The sequence below is a fragment of the Propithecus coquereli genome, unplaced genomic scaffold (genome assembly GCF_000956105.1).
Source record: "Propithecus coquereli isolate 6110/MARCELLA unplaced genomic scaffold, Pcoq_1.0 Scaffold217, whole genome shotgun sequence".
In the NCBI taxonomy this organism is placed as follows: Eukaryota; Metazoa; Chordata; class Mammalia; order Primates; family Indriidae; genus Propithecus; species Propithecus coquereli.
The window spans coordinates 3808165-3827740 of record NW_012146856.1 but is presented as its reverse complement, the minus strand read 5'-3'; the positions used below and the strand labels follow the sequence as shown (position 1 = coordinate 3827740).

The 19576-nt window shown below is 53.2% G+C and overlaps 1 pseudogene; it reads left to right on the top strand.

Moving 5' to 3' along the window:
- The first annotated feature begins 1500 nt into the window (after nucleotides 1–1500).
- The window catches only part of LOC105810630, a 105926-nt pseudogene continuing 87850 nt past the window's right edge, over nucleotides 1501–19576 (top strand).

Sequence of the window (19576 nt, the reverse complement as noted above, 5' to 3'; positions counted from 1 at the left end):
CTCGTCCTGCCCTGGTGCACAGGCGCCGGCTCCCTCCTTGGCTCTGCCCGCCTGGGCCCCAGTGTCACCTGCTGGGCCCCGCTCACGAAAGCACAGCCTGGACAGTGGGTCCTGCAACCAGCATTTTTACAAGCGTTCCTGGTGATATTTCTGCTGCATCCAGGAATTTAGAAACCACCAGCCCCGTTTGATACTGAACATCCACTTTTTTGTTGATTCAGTGAATGACTATTGACTGAATTAATGAAGGGAACGAGCCAGCCTGCCAGTCTCGCTAAGCCAAGCCTGGAGCACTCCGCTCCCACCAGCTGCCTGATCCTGAACCAGGCCCCAGACCTCCTCTCCTCACATGTGGAGTGGGTTTGGGGAAAGGTTTAATGAGATAATCCACTTAAAATACTTGCGGAGTGTGGGCACAAGAGTTCCGGAGTAGGAACAAGAGCTATAGAAACAGCTTTATCGAGGAGTAATTCACATACAATAAAATGCGCCCCTAGAGGTGTACGGCTCTATGATTGCAATATATTTTATGACACGCAGTTTCATTAATCATAGTAGCATTAATATTAACTTCCCCTCCTCCTGCTCAGGTTGTCCTACGTGGGACCCCCGGAGCCAGGCTCCAGCCTGCCAAGGTTTGAACACTCTTTTAACGGGAAAGCCAGGGTCATTCCTGAGCCCTGGGCCTCTCCTTCTAGCCAGGTCTCTCATTTGGGGACCTGGCTTCCTGCTCGCTCCCGACAGTGGTAGGACCCCAGCAGATAAGGCAGGTGCAGCACGAGGCAGTGTTGGTCACCACACTGGAGCAAGCGTCTGCACCCACACGGACCCGTGCAGGCTCTTGGGTCCAAAAGGTAGTAGCAGGGAGAGGAACACAGGGCTCGCTGCACTGCCAGCCTTCACCCATCCCCACCTCACCCTGACCCTGAGGAGGGCGCACGGAGAGGGTCCTGCCCCTTCACTGTGGCTTCCTCAAGTGACATGTGGGCTCCAGAGGTGGGTCTCCTGAGGACAGTCAGAGGGGGAGACATAGGAGGGGACATTGGGGTGTCAGGACACTGTCCTGCCCAGCACCCTTCCTAGCAGGCCTGTGCAGGGCTATTTTTACATCCGGCTGTCCTTCAGCAGCTGGGAGTCCCCTCTTCCCTCCTTTCCTTGGGCCCTATCTCTGAGGTGACTGTGCTCCCTGGTCTGCTCTGGCATTTGTCAGCCTGCTCCTCCATATCTGCACTGGTGCCAGGGCACGGGACCCTATGTGTGTAAATGCGTATGTGTCTGCAGGACTCCATATGCGTGTGCAGCATGCATGCAGGGATGTGTGCATGTGTGTATGTGTGCGTGTATCTGAATGTGCAAGAGTGCACATCTGCAGAGACACCTGCGTACATGAGTGTGAATTCCAGTGTTCATGCGGACATGTGCCTGAATGCAGGAGCTTATGTATGTGGGTGTGCAAGGGTGTGTGTGCAAGAGGATTCTGTTTATGCAAACTCTTCGACGATGCCAGGTGAGTGAGCATCGCTGTCAGACCAGTGTTCAGGAATGCAGACTGCCAAGGGAACCCAACTGTGTCAATGAAACAGGCAGCTTCCCTCTATAGGGCTGCCCTGTGCCCTGTTTTCCCACTGCTCATGAATATTAATAAATCTATTGAGTCTTGATCTGGTACCATCTTAAGCACTTTCCTGCACTATCTCATCTAATCATAACCACATCAGGATGCAAGGCTCAGAGATTAACTTGAACTAGCAGACTCGGATCTGATCAGTTTCAGAGTCTTTGCTTCATGTGATCCGTGTTGTTTGGCTACAATGATGAGAAATATACACACAGACACAAACACTGTACATTTTGATAGTGCGGACCAGGCCCAGTGGGTTGCTCTTATTGCCTGTGAGGACATCAGCGGTGTAGTCTTCCCTGGGGAGGTTGGTGAAGGAGGAGGAGGACTGGCCCTGAGTACAAGTGCTAGACTTGGGCAACTTGTCCGCAAGCTAGGGAGGCAGGTGGGCACTAGGGCTCTGGGGAAGCAGCCTGCTGAGGCAGCCCCAAAGCGAGCGTGGGCAGTCTTCCTCCACCCACAGGACAAGCCAGACCTCTGCTAACGCTTGATGAGAGCACAGCCCTGGAAGGGGAAGGCCCCCATGCCTTCTCCACCAGCCTTGGGGAGACCTGCTGAGCCCTGTCATGCCCCTGTCACCCAGCAGCCACAGGAGGGAGGAAGCGGGGAGGGAGCGACTCCGCCGGGGAGCCCCTTGGAAAATAAACAACTGGCTTTGCGCTGTTGAACCAAAGAGATGGGTTAAGCCGCTAAACCTCCCTTCTCTCCTGTTGGCCATAAAACTAATTAGCCCTGGAGACGGTGGAGGCTATAAACCGACTTCCAGAGCCCCTTCAGAGGGTTCTCGGGTCACCACAGCCATAAATCAATGTGCGGTGAGGCCGGTACTCAGGCTCCCGTGTGGCACCCTCAGAATGGGCCAGGATGGGGTCCCAGGCTCCAGGCAGGGGCTCTTCTCGCAACAGCACTTCAAAGACTCCCAATTCCCGGCACGAAGGTGGCTCTATGGCCACTTTAGATGAAGGGTGGTGGCTCACTTGGCAAGGGCAGTGCAGGGTGGGGAAGGAGCATGGGCCCCTCCCATGGCCTCACCTCTTGCTGCCTCTTTGCGCTCTGTGTGGGGTTCGTACAGCTCTCCATCATCAGGAAGTCCTGGGGGAGGACTGCAAAGGGTCCTTGCTGCCTCTGCAGCTCAGCGATGGGCCCTTCACTCCTCCTGCATCCCAGCCTCCTTGTCCCTCCACGGATACCACTCGGGGCTGAGGCTCTGAGTTGGTGTGGCTGGGCAGGAAGTCCACACCCATGAAAGGGGCTCAGATGGTGCTCGGGGTCCTCGAACTCTGGCCTTGGCTCTGCCACTAGGCAGCTGGTGACCTTGGGCAGTGCCCCCACCACTCCCTGGGTCCTAGCCCTGGGTGCCAGGCCACACACTCATTAGACTAGGTGAAACTGACTGCCAGCTTTGCACTGCAGGTTCATGGGCCCAGCTTCCACTCCTGCCCTCACACCCTCCAGCCTTTGCCTTCAAGACTGAGCAGTGACGGGAGAAATGGTGACACCTCCCTAGGGGAAGGACATGGTTCTACTGCTGATCTGCCCTCCCCAGCAGGGCCAGTCGGGTCCTCTGGAAGCAGACGCTGAGACTGAGCTGGGAGTGGCAGAGGTGTGCTGGGAAAGAGAATCGGGGAGGGAGCAGGACTGGCAGGAGAGCCCCGGACTGTGATGCAGACGGGACATTGGCTTGGCCAACCTCACAGGAGCTGCAGAGCGAGGACGGCCCCTCAGAGGAGTCCCAGGTGGGCGGGAGCAGCCAGGCCTGAGTATCCCACCCTGCTCAGTTCCTGGCCAGCCCAGAAATGCACGGCCTTGGCTGGGAAGCAGAGTTGGGTCCTGAAGGTGCGGCAGGGAGGCTGGAGTCTCCCGTGCTCCCCGCTGTCTGGCAGCAGGTTCTCTCTGGAAAGGAGATGGGGGAGGCACCTCCAAGGCTGCCACACCAGCCGTGTGCCCTGGCATGCAATGGACAGCTCTGGGCTCAGTCTGCTCATCAGGGATGAGGGACAGTGCCTCCCTCATCAACGATGAGGCCCTGGTACGGTGCCTGTGACGTGGTGGTGATAAGGAGTGGTCAATACCGTCATGGCCATGGATTTTATCATTCGTGGTGCATTTCCTCATAGGCTGTTGATATTTAAGTCCTGGAGGGAACCTTCCACTCCCGCCTCCTCCCACCTTGGGTGGTCGGCCAGTCATACCAGGCTCTCCCCACCATTCCTACTCTGGGGTCGGCTGGAGAAGGCACAGCTTCCCTGGCCTGGCCTCCACCTCCACCCCAGGAGCCAGCTTCGGCTGATAGAAAATAATGCTGGATCTGTGGTGTCATGGGCTGAGTTGTGTCCTCCGCACCCCTTATCCAGGTTGAAGTCCCAATCCCAGCACCTTAGAACATAACCGTATTTAGAGATAGCGTCTTTAAAAAGCTAATTAAATTAAAACGAGGTCATTAGAGTGAGCCCTAATGCAATATGACAGGTGTCCTCATGAGAAGAGGAATTTGGACACGGACACATACAGAGGGGGGACCATGTGAAGACACGGACAGAAGCTGGCCATCTACCAGCCAGGGAGAGAGGCCTGGGACAGACCCTCCCCTCACAGCTCGCGGAAAGAACCAACACCTTGACCTCAGACTTCCAGCATCCAGAACTGTGAGCGATACATTTCTGTTGTCTGTGGTACTTTGCTAGGCAGCCCGGCAGGCTGATACGTGTGATTAAAAAAAAAAGCACCAGTTAGAGTGCTTTCAACTGCAAATAACAAGACATCTGACTAAGAGTGACTTAACCCACAGCGACAGCGACATTTAATTATCTCACATGGCAAGAAGCACAGAGACAGATCATGTACAGTGTCGTGAAGGATACACCTCTTCCCAACTCTGCACTCCACTCCCTGAGCAGGGCATTTGGTCTTTAGGCTACTTTAGATGCGTGGTCTGGGAAGGTGTCTCTGAGGACATGACATTGCACTGAGACCTGCAGCTTGAGAAGGTGCCAGTCCTGGGCAGAGCCAGAGAATGACTGGCTTCTCTTGCTGTGGAGCTGGGACCCGCGACCCCAGTGGGGCTGAGGCTGGATCACAATTGGCCACTGACTTTGACGCCCAGCCCAAGGCCACCTGGTCCAGCGCCCGCCTTCAGGCAGAGCCAGGCGTCCATCCAGCATAGACGGCTCATTATATTTGACTATTTTTCATTCCTGGCAACATCAGTAGGAGGATATGCAAATAAGAAAATCAACTGAATTTGTTTCACAGAACAAAGAACGACATTTAATCGGCACAGTAAATACTTATATGTAGTCATTTGTTGCCTAAGATGACAGTTAATGGAGAAAGAATGGGGAGAAGGAGAAGTCTGACGAGCAGAGAAGTGGGAAAGGAAAGGAAAGGAGTGACCCTGGCTGTAACAGGGCGAATAGAGGGCCGGCGACCTGAGGTGGTTCATTCATTCATTCATTCGTTCGTTCAACAAATATTCCCTAGGGCTTACTAGGTTCCGGGTACAATATTAGAAACTGAAAACAGATTGATCAAAACAGATACTTAGGCCAGGTGCGGTGGCTCACGCCTGTAATCCTAGCACTCTGGGAGGCCGAGGCGGGCGGATAGTTCTGAGCTCAGGAGTTGAGACCAGCCTGAGCAAGAGCGAGATCCTGTCTCTACCAAAAAATGGAAAGAAATTAATTGGACAGCTAAAAATATATGTAGAAAAAGGCCGCCAGTCAGTGAGGACGCTGAGTACCTGAGAGGGTCCTCTTTGTTGAGGAAATGAACAGTTCTGTGAATAAATAATACCACAACCATTGAACTTAACAGAGCTATTCCGTGGAACGCCCCAGGCAAGAGAGTGAGACTCTGTCTCAAAAAAAAAAAAAAACAGATACTGCTCCTACCTATACGGGACTAATGTAGCCCCGGGAGGAGGGAGACATTGGTCAGACAATCTCTCGAATACATGCATCATCTCAGACGACACTGCATGCTGTGCGGAGGGCACAGAGGGGGCTGAGCCAGCCGGGAAGTGAAGAAGGGCGTCCTTAAGGAAGCAATGCGACCAGCAGGCTGAGTCAGCATCCAGGAGACAGATTGGGGTGGAGGGTGTCTGTGTCCAACTCAGGGGGCAGCCTCTGCAAAGGCCCGGAGGGAGGAGGAAGCCTGGTGCCACCAGGCGCTGACGAGCAGGCCAGTACGTCTAGGACATAGGGACGGTGCAGGTGGGAGGACGGGGTGGCGGGGGGTGGGTGTGGCCGGAGTGTGCAGGGTCTACAGAGCTATGGTGAGGAGCTTGGGTCTGCACGTAGGTACAGTATTTATTAGGATTTATGTTTTAAGATTATTCCGGCCTCTGAGTAAAGAAGGGACTGCAGGGGCAAGACCGAGCAGGAAGGGTGGGGGCGCTGGAACTTGTCTGGGCAGGAGATAACAGCGGCTCGCACTAGGGCAGAGTTTCTCACTGTTGACATGCTGGGCTGGACGCTTTGTTGTGGGGGGCTGCCTTGTGCATGTAGGGTGTTTAGCAGCACCCCCGGCCTCTATCCACTAGATACCAGTATAGCCCCCCAAACTGTGACAACCAAAGATGTCTCCAGACATTATCAAATGTCGTCTGGTGGACAACGTCAACCCTTGTTGAGAATCCTGGACCAGGAGGATGATGGTGACGGGGAGAGAGATGGATGGCTGAAGGGAAAGTTAAGGGGAGAGTGAGCAGGACGTGGCGATTGAACACGCGGCGTGTGGGGGAGGAAGGCACTGAGGATGACTGTGCAACGGGGTGGAGGTTCGTGTCTCTCACTGGCACGGAGAACAGCCAGAGAACCCAGTTTGGAGTGGGCATGGGGGAGGGGGCATATTTGCCTTCTACTATGAGCTAGCAGTGAGACCTCAGGCACGTTATTTTCTCTTACTGGGTCTCAGTTTTCCCACCCTCAAAAACCAATGTGTATGCCTGATCTGGAACAGCAGTTATGTGAAGGTGCCACTCTCCGCCCTGCACCCGAGGCAGACGTAACTCATCAGTCACCGTTCTCCGAGCCTGAATACTTCTTCGCACGGTGCTCCGGGACAGCTACCAGCGGGGGCGTGACATGAGAGAGAAAACCTGTTTGCCACCCCTGAACCTGAAATCCATTTCAATCCCTTCCAACGTGCCACAGTGTTGACATTTTCTTAATGACAACCAACGTATGAGTGATAAACTCTGAGCAATAGTGTGTGGAGCGGGAGAGTCCCCAGCCTTCAGGCCAGATCCTGTTCTCACCCCGCAGAGAGAGCTCCCCATTGGTGTCAATTGTCACAAATACACAACGGGGCTTTGGAAGTCCCTCATGGCAGTCTCCCAGAGGCTGGGGAGCGACCCTGTCCTCAGGGCCTTTGCGGCTGTCTTCCGTCTCCTGCTTGCCGTGTTTCTGATTGTCTGTCTGCCTCGGTCTCCCTGTGACCCGGACCCCGCTTCCCCTGGTTCCTGCATTCTCTGTTGCTCTCCCCAGGCAGCTCATAACACAGAGTGGAAGTAGATATTTTATCGCTTTTTCACTTCTATTCAAAAGCACTTTATGCTTCCTGTTAGTGCTTTAAAAAGCAGATGCATGAAATGTGAATTTTTAAATATTTGTCTTCCTTCCAATTCGGATGATGTAGTGAACCTGCCGTTAGAATAACCCTGTACTTCCATTGTGGGTTGAATCGCATCCCCCAAAGCTGTCTCCAAGCCCTAACCCCTGTATTTATGCATGCGACTTATTTAGAAATAGGGTCTTTGCAGAAGTGATCAAATTAATATGAGTCTGTACTGGATTGGGTGGGTCTGAGTCCAGCTGGTGTCCTTACAAGAAGAGAGAGGTTTGGACCCCGACACTTGAGGGGAAGACTGTGTGACGATGGGGCAGAGCTTGGAGTGACGTGTCTGCAGGCCACGGAGCACAGGGCTGCCGGCAACCATGGAAGCCGGAGGGACAGGGAGGGACACGGAGCAGACTGTCCCTCACAGCCCCCAGGAGGAATCAACAATGTGGACACCTTGGTCTCACATTGCTGGCCTCCCGGAGTCGGTGAGAGAATACGTTTCTGCTGTTAGGGGGATCTGTCATAGTAGCCCTGGGAATCTGCTACGACGCCCTCCCCCAGTTCCCTGGAAATCAGGCTGCCATTCATGTCTGTCTTGTGCGTGGGCTTTTCTCTCTCGTTCAGTGACTCTCAGCAGAGAAACAGGTCTTCCTACTGCTCAACTCCTTGCCCCGGCCGCCTGCTTCTGAGACACAAACTCCTGAACGGGGACCGCGGGGAGCGAGCCTGCAATGGCCTCTGCCGCCTGGAATTGACCCCCACGAGCAGGAACCAGCCTCACACTTGCCCACTTGCCTCACTCACCCACCCTGCTCCCAGCCCGCTGGTCCTACCTTTATTTAAAGTGTCGGTGTTGTGTTCATCATGGATGATTTCACACTCATTTTGATGTCTCAAAATATTGCCGCCACCTCTGAGTTGTGGCTGCCCCTTTACGTTTTGTGCCCAAGCAAGCGCCTCGCCTCTTGCCAGCCCTGGTCCCTCTCACACAGAGACAAGACTGACCTATGTGACAGATGGAATAATCCAGAAGTATGCGGTTTACGAGGCTGGGTCACAAAAGACATTTCAGCTTTCCCCCCGGCCTGTGGCATCACTCCCTCTGGCCGAAGTGGCCGCCAGTCAGTGAGGACGCTGAGTACCTGAGAGGGCCCTCTTTGTTGAGGAAATGAACAGTTCTGTGAATAAATAATACCACAACCATTGAACTTAACAGAGCTATTCCGTGGAACACGTGGATCAAGTAATTATGTGAAAATGGATTTGTGTTGTATTTGTTATAAAATAAGGTCACTGGCTGGAGGAATAATTCAGCAAATGAATTAACAAATCGCTGGCATCAGCTGCCTGAGTGGGCGGAGCTTACGCCATTAGGTCCTCAGTGTGCAGGTGGTCTGACCTGCGGATGAGGTTGTCCCCTGTTTCTCCAGCTCCATCACCACAGCAGGGAGCAAACCCCACCTTGCCTGTTCTGCAGCGCCTACCACGTGCCGACTCGTGCTGAATCCCCACTTCCCTTACAGGAAGCCGGGAGAGGATGGGCTACCTGTGCAGGTACCTCTCACTGCAGAGCCAGCGTGTCTGTGGGGCTGCCCCATCTCTGGGCAGCCTCGCATTGGCCACACGACCTGCTGGCAGAGGGCAGGGCCAGGGAGCAGGGTGGGGTGGGGGGCCTCCTGGTGACCATCTTGTGCCTCCTCTCCCCTAGTGGACGCTAACAGAGGGCGAAGTCTGACCCTGGCTGAGGGCCCGGCATTTCTGGCCCAGTTTTGCCCGAGGAAGCCAACTGTGCAGAAGGTCAGGATCCCCGGGTGGGGGGGAGAGGGGGGGAGGTAGAGGGGCAGAGTGGGGAAGTTAACGTTCCCAAGGGACTCCAAGCAACAGGATTTCCTGACCTGGGACTATTACCTTTCTCACATTACATGGCCAGATTTATTTCCTGCTATTCTTAAAAGTATGAAAAAGAGGAGGACATTTATTGAATGGGAACAGGGGAAGGACTTTGCCTGACTCCGGCCTTCGGGGAGGCAGCAGGACTGTGGCCTTGACTGAGCGGGGAGGCTGGGAGTCTAGTCCTGGCTGCACCTGCCTTCGCCGTCAGCCAGAGCAGACGATTCAGGCCTCAGCCTCAGCCTCCTTTCCTGTAAAAGGCAGGTGGAGTGAGTGGTAAGTGTAGTGTAGAAGCAGAACTCACAGAGTTGCTGGGTACAGAAGTAGGGAAACATTTTTCAAACTGGCGGGTGACATTTGTGTGTACATTATCAGTTTTGATCTAGTCCTGCGACAATCCAGCACCTCAATCTGACCTTTCTCAGCTGGGAAGTCCTCAGTGGCCCCCGCGGCCTCCAAGAGAAAGTTTCCCCACCCTGGCTGAGTGCCAGCCACCAGCAGGCTTGCCCCCCTGTCCTTCCACACTCGCCTCCCTCTGGCTCTGGGCCAACTGGGCTCCCTCCACTCTTGCATCTGTATTTCTCTCTGCTGGAAGTTCCTTCTCTCTTCCCTGCCTATCCAATGCTCTTCCTCACTCACGACGCCTCCTTCGGTCTGGTGTCTACGTGGCGGAATGGGATGGTTCTCTGTATCCTATCACCCCATGGTTCTCAAAGTGTGTTCCAGACCAGCAGCATCGGCCTCACCTGGAAAACTTATTAGAAATGTGAATTTTGCATGGTGCAGTGGCTCATGCCTGTCATCCCAGCACTTTGGGAGACTGAGCAGGGGAAATTGTTTTAGGCCAGGAGTTCAAGGCCAGCTTGAGCAACACAGCAAGACCTTGTCTCTACAAAAAAAGAAGAAAAATTAGCTAGGCGTGGTGGTGCGCGCCTGTAGTCGTCTCCCCATTCTGTATCCTTCAGGCCAATAGAGTGGAAACGACAGTGGTGTGCATTGCCTCGGCAGAAAAGCTGCAGGGTGACTTCCAATGGTGGAGCTGCAGAAGATGACAAGGCTCCTACTAACACAAACCGCGTCAGTGGAAAATCTCGCATAAGGACAAGCACAGAGGTTGACCCTCCATGCAAGGGCAAGCTTGAGGGTGTGACCAGGCGGGGAGCCCAGAGTTGAGTCTGGATGGTTCGGGCAGCGGTTATATAAGGAGGCTGGGACAGACTGAGCCATTGCAGGGCTCAGGGAAACCCTGCAGCTTCCCTCAGGGGAGGCTGAGGCGGAAGGATCCCTTGAGCCCAGGAGTTCTAGGTTACAGTGAGCTGTGATCACGCCATTGCCCTCCAGCCTGGGTGACAGAGCAAGACCCTGTCTCTAAAAAAAGAAAAGAGAAATGTGAATTCCTCAGTCCCATCCCAGACCCACAGAAGCAGAAACTCTGGGAGTGGGGCTTCCAGGGGATTCTGATGTACGCTCAACGCCACTGGGATAGCCTGACTCCTCAGCCGGCTGTGTCTCATTCGGTGGCTGCCGGAACTCAGCACAGAACCTGGCACCGGAGGCCAAGAGTGGACACAAAACAACTTCATGAGCTGCTTGTGAGCGGAAGAAAGCTGGGCAAGAGCCTCACAGGCACACCCTCACCTTCCTGCCGCCTTACCTGCCACCCCAGCACCCCCCTGGGACCTGCTTCCCACAGCATTTTCCCAAATCCTCCCCAAACCTTAGGGCCTGTGCCATCTGGCCTTTTCCAGAAAGCTTCCCTGAGCCCTGCAATGGCTTCATCTGTCCCAGTCTCCTTATATAACTGCCGCCTGAACTGTCCAGACTCAACTCTGGGCTCCCCACCCGGTCACACCCTCAAGCTTGCCCTTCCATGGAGGGTGAACCTTCTGTGCGTGTCCTTATTCCGTATTTCCCACGGACGCGGTTTGTGTTAGCAGGAGCCCTCGCGCTGTTGGTTGTCATCTTCTGCAGCTCCACGGTTGGAAGTCACCCTGCAGCTTTCCTGCCAGGCAATGCACACCACTGTCCTTTCCCACTTAGGGAAGGAGAACGCAGGCTTTTAGGAAGCTGCCGCACTTTGTCCTCCAGCTGCCCTGAGCCTCCTGGTTGTAGCCCTGGAGTCCGCAGTTGGGCTGTGTAGGAAGGACCCTTCTGTGCCACCCTGGCTTCTGCCACCCCATGCTGCCCTTGGGATTTGCTTTTACTGCTACAGCTTATGTGTCCCTTGTTCTTTCCTGAGGCCCTGGACAGGAGCTGGCCTTTGCATCCTGGCTCTACCTCTGGGAGGAGTCACTTAACGATTCCCTCCCTCAGTGTTTTCACAGTGTAACAGGCTTGGGCAGTGGCGCTCAGCTATTAGGGTTCTGTGCAGACTGGACTGGACAGCCCCTGCAGAGGGCCAGGCGCAGAGCTCCACAAAGGAGCCCCAGAACACTCCCCCCGGGGGGCAGGGAAGGCAAGGAGAGCTGGTCAGTGGGCAGGGGGAGGGAGGCCCAAGGGTCAGCTTCCTCCCAGCTTCCCTCAGGCCCACGCCAGCCTCCCAGTCCAGTAGCACACAAGGCTCAAAGCTGGTTTTGGGCCCCAAGTTCTAATCTCTTTGGCTGCAAGTATGAGAACCCCTAGTTAGCGCTGAAATAATGTTTCTGTTCCTCCGTTTTGCTCTCTTAGCATCCCTTGGCTGAGAGGAAATGAATTCACTAGTGCCTTAGAAAGAATTTGTATTTCATTTATTACAACAGCGTCTGCATACATTTGGAAACTATTCAGACGCGTACGTGCAAGACAGTTTGTTCAGCCTGCGGATGATGCTTTGGACCCTGATGGGTTCTCTGGCAGGCCCCTTGCTGGGTGCCTCCAGGCTGGGAGATAGTTTGTCTCCATTAAATGAAGTCTTAATGTAAACCTAGCCCTCCTCAGGCATGAAAGCCTCGGCACACCTTGCCAGGCACCTAGTATGATAAGCCCATTTTGCAGATAAGAAAGCAGAGGCACTGAGAGCTATATTAACAGCTAAAGACACAAAGCTAGTGATTGATAGTAAAGCATGAGTTAGGTATGGGCAACCCCAAAGCCCACGTTTTTGTCCCCTACTCCCCCCTGCCCCATGATAGCTAATCCCTGTTAATCTTGTCTCTGTGGCCAGGGACCAGGAACTCCTCAACAGTGGAGAATGTCAACTACCAGCCACATGTTAACGTTTCCCAAACAGCCACAGGGTGTCCAGTGCTTTCGTACCCATTACCTTGTTTAATCTCCCAAGAATTCAATTAGTTGCCCTATTTTACAGGAGGAAATAAATTCTCAGAGAGGTTGAGTAACTTGCCCAAGGTCACATATTTAGGAAGTGGCAGGCTGGAACCAGAATCCAGGTCTCCTTGCCCCCAGGTCCCTACTGGCCCCTTTGCAGGGTGTGGGCTTCCAAAGCCAAAGCCAAAGAGTTGGTCTGAGCCGCAACACTCCTCAATCACACCTTCTTCCCCTCCTCGCTACATGGTAGGTATCAAACAGCAAATTTTAAAACTGTAATTGTTGGCCCTATACATAGGATGAATAAGTCTCCTCATAGAATACATTTAGGGTCTCTGGACTGAAAGATAGTGTGGGCAGGAAAGCGAGTTTTTAAAAATTTCACCCGAAAGTAATTTTTAATACCCTAAATATTGCAAACTCAATCCCATACGCAGGTTTTTTTATACAGAAGGCTGATGTATCCTAAACAGGCATTATCATTTTGCAACAAGAAGAAATAAGAGCAAATCCAGCAAGCATTCCTCCCAGGAGCTAAGAATGTGATTGTCTAATGTGACATACAATCAGCTAAGGTCTTGTCGTAGATGCTTTAGCCCACCAAATGGCTTCTTCTGTCTCCAGGGGACAATAATCCCTGCAGAATTCTCCTTGGCACAGATGGGTTCTGCACAGAAAATGGGTTTTATTGCTTGAAAGCATTTTGCATTCTGCGCTGCTGTTCCCAAGCTTTCTGGGAACTGCCCTGCTTTGCATCTGTCTTATTCCAGATACCCCCGAGCAACTCAGAATCACATGCCTTGGCTGGGGGCAAGTAGAGGCACAACTGAGAAGGAGGACTTTGTGCTGGGCAGAAATTCCCACTCTTCCTGTTTCGAAATTCTAGCAAGCCACTCAGCATTCTTAGCCTTGGCTTCCTCTTCTGGAAAGCGGGAAGAGTCATGGTTCATTCGGATGAAGACGGAGGCTCCTAGCAGCATGCCTGGCACGCGGTAGATGCTGGAGTCCCTGTGCCTGAGCAGCTGCTCGGCTGCAGAGTGGCCAAGGAGAAAGACGGCTTCGTGCACGTGCTGGGCACCCTCGGACGGTTGCTCGGCTGGTTGTGTTCCTCGTCGAGTGTCACTTTGACCAAACCACTCCCCTTCCCAAAAGTGTTCATTGGCTTCCTGGGTCCCCTGATTGTGATCCAGATTCTTTAACCAGTCATCGAGGCCTTTGCTGCTTAAAAGGTCTTTTCAGCCAGCTTTGCCACCTTCCAAAGAGCCAGTTAATAAATATTTCAAGAAAGACTGAATACAACGAGTCTAGCATTATGTGGCTGAAAATCTTGGCCCTGTTCCCAAGAAGTTAGCTCTCATAAGTTATTGTAACTGGGAGAAATAAGATGTGAACAGAAAAGGAACATAGCAGTATTTCCTAAATTATTTTATATTTTAACCAAGAAACCACCAATTCAGACCCAGAGCTCTAGCCCTGGCTCTGCCCCACAACTGGAGGGCCTGCTCCCGTGGGACACTTGGAGGATGCCATTTAAGGCAAGCCACCGGGCAGGAGCCGTGGGTTGATAACCACACCGCTGAGGCCAGGTGGGCATGCCGGGCTAATGAGGAAGCCGCCACGCTGGGACTGCCGCGTGTGCTCCTGTATCCTCAGTCCACATCCCATGCTTTGCCAACAAGCCTAGGGAATGTTAGAAATGGGTGTTTTTGTGCTTTGTGTTTGGGTGAAATAGTTGCCTGTTAGCCGGCAATGATGACATGAGAAATAAGCTTTTGTTGGTAAAAGTCAAGCGATTCAAGACGTGTGTTATTTAGTTAGAGGCACTTCCCAGGGCGGCGTGAACTGTGTAAGAAGCCAGCGAGGTCTGGAGAGGCTTTGCCCATGGCCTTGATGCCTGAAGCTCACCCCTGGTCCGTTCAGGGGGTAGTCATCCAACACCCAGGAGGATTTCTGGTTGCCTAATGCTGATTATGAGGACGGCCGGGACAATGAATCCTCCCGGGAGCATTGTTGGTTGCAGGCAAACACACGTAGGCGTTGGAGGTGGCTCCTTAAGGGGCAGAGGGTTGGGATTCTGGGGCAGAGGGTTGGGATTCTGCTGCTGGTACTTAAGAGTTTGCACGGGCGGCCGTGTGGGCTCACGAGTGAACACTTGTTTTATAAACGTCTCCATGTGGCAGTGGACTGAGACTTGCTTCCATTCTCACCTAATTGCGAGGTGTGGGGAAGGAGCTAATTCTCACTGACCCCAAGCTTGTGCAGGGGCTGCACTCATCTCCCAAAGCAACCTAAGAGCGTGCGTGACTGAACGGTCTGGGTCAATCTGGTTTTATGCATAGCCATTTGCCGGGCATACTCTGGGCTAGTGTGTCCCGTACTCTGACATGAATACTTCCAGGGTACTGAGATGTAAGAAATGCCACATTGATACATCTAAATCCAATTAAATCTGTTTCAACCCCTGCCCCCTGCCCCCCATAGCTGGGCAAAAATTACAACATCAGTCATTCGTTGCTGTTCCTGCCCTTCCCTCCTGAATCCTATAGGCACATTAGGGGCTTTGCTGCGCCGTGGGTGGTTATGTCCCTGCTCTGGGCAGCCGTGGCATCACCTCTGGGGTCGGTCTGCCAGCCTGGCCTCCTGCCCGGCTCAGCTTTTCCCTGTTGTGGAGGGTGTCTCCTGCCATTGGCCACACTTCCTCGAGCCAGCCGACCAGAGGGACCTCCTGCAGACTATGGGGCCTCCACAGTGGCACCCAGCAGTCCCAGGTGCCAAGGTAGTCATTCCCCCACAGGTTGGGCCACTAGAGTGGCTCTGCATGTGGGACACCCAGGTCCTGTGGCCTGCTCTGTTATGTCCCTCTCCCCCTTCCTCATCAGCCTCCTGGAGCTGTCCCCGCCCCCCCGCCCCGGTCTCACTTCGTGTGCCAAAGCCTCCACTCCATATCTCTTTGGGATTCCACAGTTGAATTTTCCTTGTTGGGTCCCAAACTCCAAAAGCCCCCAAATCCACAGAGTGACAGAGGCGGACTTTGTGGCTGCCCCAGAGAGCAATTCATTAACAGTAAAAAGGCTAAGACAGCAATTAATTTCTCAGAAAATCACTGGTTACATATGAATCCTTAGTTAACTTTCATAGCAAAACCTGGAGAAGGTTCTAGTATCATCATCACCCCCACTTAACAGATGGGAAAATGGACTTAGAAGGATCGACTAATTGTCACATGGCTAGTGAGTAGGGTGGCTTTGGTTTTGGGTCCAGGTTCAAAGTCCATGCTCTGGACCCCGGTTCTGTAGCGGTTCTTAAAGTAAGGCCTGACTCCTGGGCCTCAGCTGTCCTGATTCAAGGCGGCAGTCCCAGTCCCCTACCGGCAGGCTGGACTCAGCGCAGCCCCAGGCCTGCGGGTCAGCCTCTCCCTTGGGCACACACCTCTGGCCTGCAGGTGTTGGACACATTTATGCTCAGCGAAGGCGGGGGTATGTGAGGAGTGACCCTGATCAAGGGGCACCTTAACTTGGGGCTCCATCAGCCATAAATGGGCTGACATGCTCCCCAGATCCCTGTCTCAAAGGTGGCAACCCAAACAACTCTACCTCTGGGGTATCAAAGCTGGCAGTGACCCCAGGAAACAGCGGGACAGCAGCACCACAAAGGCCGCTCCAGGGGTGGGTGGCGCATCCCCTAGGCCCCGTCTGAGTGTCGTTTGTATTTAGGAACTTCTGCCTCCCCAGAGCAGAGGGACCTTCCCAGAGAGGTTCCTTGGGCCCCACCTGGACTGGTTTTGGGAGGAGGAGGCCAGAAGAGAAGCTTCCAGCATTGCAGCCCCCAACATGGCGGGTGGGGGGAAGGGGTTGTTTCATTTAAGGTCCAGCCTGTTTTTATGCTGACCCCCTAAAGAATGTTTAATCCCACAGTTAAAACCACCAAAAGCAACTCTTTCTTTCCTCCTGCCACTGCTAGGGTAACACATCACCATGCAAATTCATTTGGCCCCAGGGCCTTAAGGCATAAAAGGCATGTAGTGGGCGGCATGAGTCAGTTTCCACCAGGCCTTGGACAGTGATGTAACCACAGCTTGTCAGTCTCCCCATCCAGGCAGCCTCGAGCCCCTAGCACGGACATCTGGAGTGAGAGTGACAAGTGGATTCCAGGGCCAAGCCCTGCCCCCTACCCTGTTCCAGCCCAGCTGTGGGCGGCCGTCAAGGAGGACACGCACTGTCTTTCTGCACGTTCCCACGTACGCACACCCTCTCAGCTCATTCCTGCATTTCCAGTGGTGTGAATTCTGACAGCTCCGGCGGGTGACAGCGTCACAGACATTCCTCACTGCGCCACCTTTCTGTTCCAGAGCTTGCCCGCAGCACTCCCCGCCCCACCTCCCATGCCCAAGACGCAGAGACCTCTGGGTCCTTCCTGCCGTGTCTGTCCCAGAGAGGCAGCAAAATGGCACACCCTCCACACCCTCTTGCCTAATTTATTGGACTTTAAAGCACATTTATTTATTGTGATATCTACACCACACCAAACATCTGGAGGGAAGGGGGGGCAATCCACCCAGAATTTAAGTGTTTATTCTGCACTGTAACTTTGAAAACCAAGTCGGGGAAACTTGACATCTTTAGCCAGTTGCTTGGTGGCGTGCGGACCTAAGCCAACATATAATCTGTAAAGGTTGTCCCTCCTTGGTCTCTCTCTAGCCATGAAACTCATTCATCGAACAGCCCAGAAACAGTTCTTTCTTCTCGCATCAGAGGTATGTAGAGCCTATCTGAGCCAACAGCACAGTTGTTCAGCCAGCCCCACTGGAGGTGCGATCTGTCCTGAGAACCAAGGCATAGCGGCGCTGGAAGGATGTGGGGTCTGTGGTCTTATCTTCCGTATTTACCTTCCTTGTTATAACTCTCCAGTCACCTTCTGTGCCCCAGCCAGATCTCGTTGTCACTGACATGATCGCCGTTACAGGAACACCACATGTTCGTGACTTTCCTGAAGCTTTCAAGATGATGTCACCCATCAAGCTGGAAGGCCCATCCGTTCCGTATGAGTTAGCAGTCGCTCTCCTGACCAGGTGTGGCTCCCTTTTGTTCTACCAAAGGGAAAGCCAATCAAAATGAATGGGAAACTGGAGGATTAGATCATTTTAAAGATGAAATGTTAATATTTTAAGAAATCAGCTACCCGAATTAAAGGCAAAATTCCTAAGGAGTGAGGTCTTCCTTTTTCCTTCCGCAATGTCTGGCACTAAGGGAGGTTCTCAAGTACGGTGTAACACTGACCCCCTTCTCAAGGAGCTTCGGGTCAAGTGGAGTTGGCCCCCATTTAACAAATAATCACACCCAAGTGTGAAAACCCTGGGGAGAAGTGGAGCTGATTCAGGCTTGTAGAGGTGATGGGATGGGGACACGGGGAGCAGCATGTGCGTGGTCTACAGGTCCAGCGCCACTGACACCGAAGTTTCGAGATGGGAGCCTCTGTCCGGCCCACTGTTCGCCGGTGGGCATGACACCCTCTTCCTAACTATGCTCTTCTCCTCTCCCCTCCCGCTGTTCTGGGAGCATTCCCACCTCTGCATCTTTGCTGCAGCCCTCTTGCTGCCTGGGATGCCTGCGGTCCATCCCTCTGCCCGTACAGATCCTGCCAGTCCTCAGACAGGGCCAGCCTCACGGGCCTGGTACCCGTGCAGTCCCACAGAGCCCGCCGCACGGAGAAGGGGTCCGAACTCAGTTTGTTGCTGCAGTGTTGCCATCTTGAAATTCTTAGTAATTTATCTTTGATCTTGTGTCTTGTAAGCGAAGTCCGATGGGACAGTGGGGCATGCGAGTGAGCAGAGGAGGTCTGCACAAACTTGCTCCTGGCTGCTGCATTCACAGCCAGCGTCTGGGGTGGCCCTGAGCACGAAATTCCAGTGATCCCACGATGCGCCAGAGTTCAGTGACCTCAGCGTGAGAGCAAGACAAATGTGCTGTGCCCACGCTGGGCAAATGGGGCGCTCACGGCCCCAGAGGCGACACTTTCCAATGGAACCAGAACTTGCTTGCAGTGCAGAAAGAAGGCAACGGCGTTCCGAGAAGCCAGGCGACTAAGGAACCCTGTCATATCCTTGCACTACTTCCCTGCAGGAGCCAACCACTTATGCTGGAAACGATGACGGCGAAGGGAAGGGAAAGACAGGCAGCCCGCAGTTCCCTTTCCTTTACGTCTTTCCTTTCCCATCAGCAGGCGAGGTGGAGGGTGTCGGCGGAATGTGTGCATAACAAGAAGCGAAGTAAACACAGCTGAATTCAACACATGCCATATAGGTTATGAAACACACATTGTGTCATTTTGGTGATTCCAAATTTGAGTTAAATGTTCGTATAGTTGCATTTAAAAACTGCCATTGCACAATGGAAAGATCAACAGTAAAATGCATGCTAATAATTTAAACTCTTTACTTTTATTTACCTAGAATGACATTAAATAGCAAACAAACACACAAACACCGTCACAAGTTGAGAAAGAGTGCGTCATAGTGTGGCTTGTGCCAAGAGCGAGGGGAAGCGGGCCCTCTCTTCCTCTGGACCAGGGGTGCAAGCAGATGTGGACTAGGACACTCTGAAGGGACTGAGCCTGGGGAGCAAGCTGGTGTACTACAGAAGGAAGGACAATAAGAATGTCACCAGAGCCCAACACCAATGAAAAATCACTGGATCAAGCCTTACCTGAAGCTGATGAGTCTGTGGAAATTTTCATTTATGTGAATGAAAAAATTCTCTTGTTGACACGTGTGATTGAGGATTTCTGTTCCTTGCAACATAGATGGTGCTGACAAACACAACAGAAAGGTGAGGAGAATAAGTCAGGACACACAGAGGCAAGCCTAGAACCTAGGTCTCGTGCCTCCCACCTGGTGACCATTGCAGTAACCAACCCCACCTGAACTGACTCGGATGGTAACAGGTGCAGTGGGTCAGTGGGAGCAGTAGCAAACACAACAGAGATTGTGTGCTGTTAATACGTCATGAATGTATCGAGGATTCCGCCTCCTCTTCTTTCAGGGAAGCCAGGTTTGTATCTTCCTTGGGAAAGGTGTGATGTGTAACAGAACCATTGAGGAATCAAAGGATGTCTTGTGTTGCTTACCTGGTCTGCTGCCTGGGCACTGCCCATCTGGGATCCTGCAAACAGCAGGCAGGTAGCGTCCACTCAGCAGGGTATCTGCAAGGGCAGCACCACTGCAAATGGAACTTGAGGCTTCACAAGGACACCAGGAGGGAG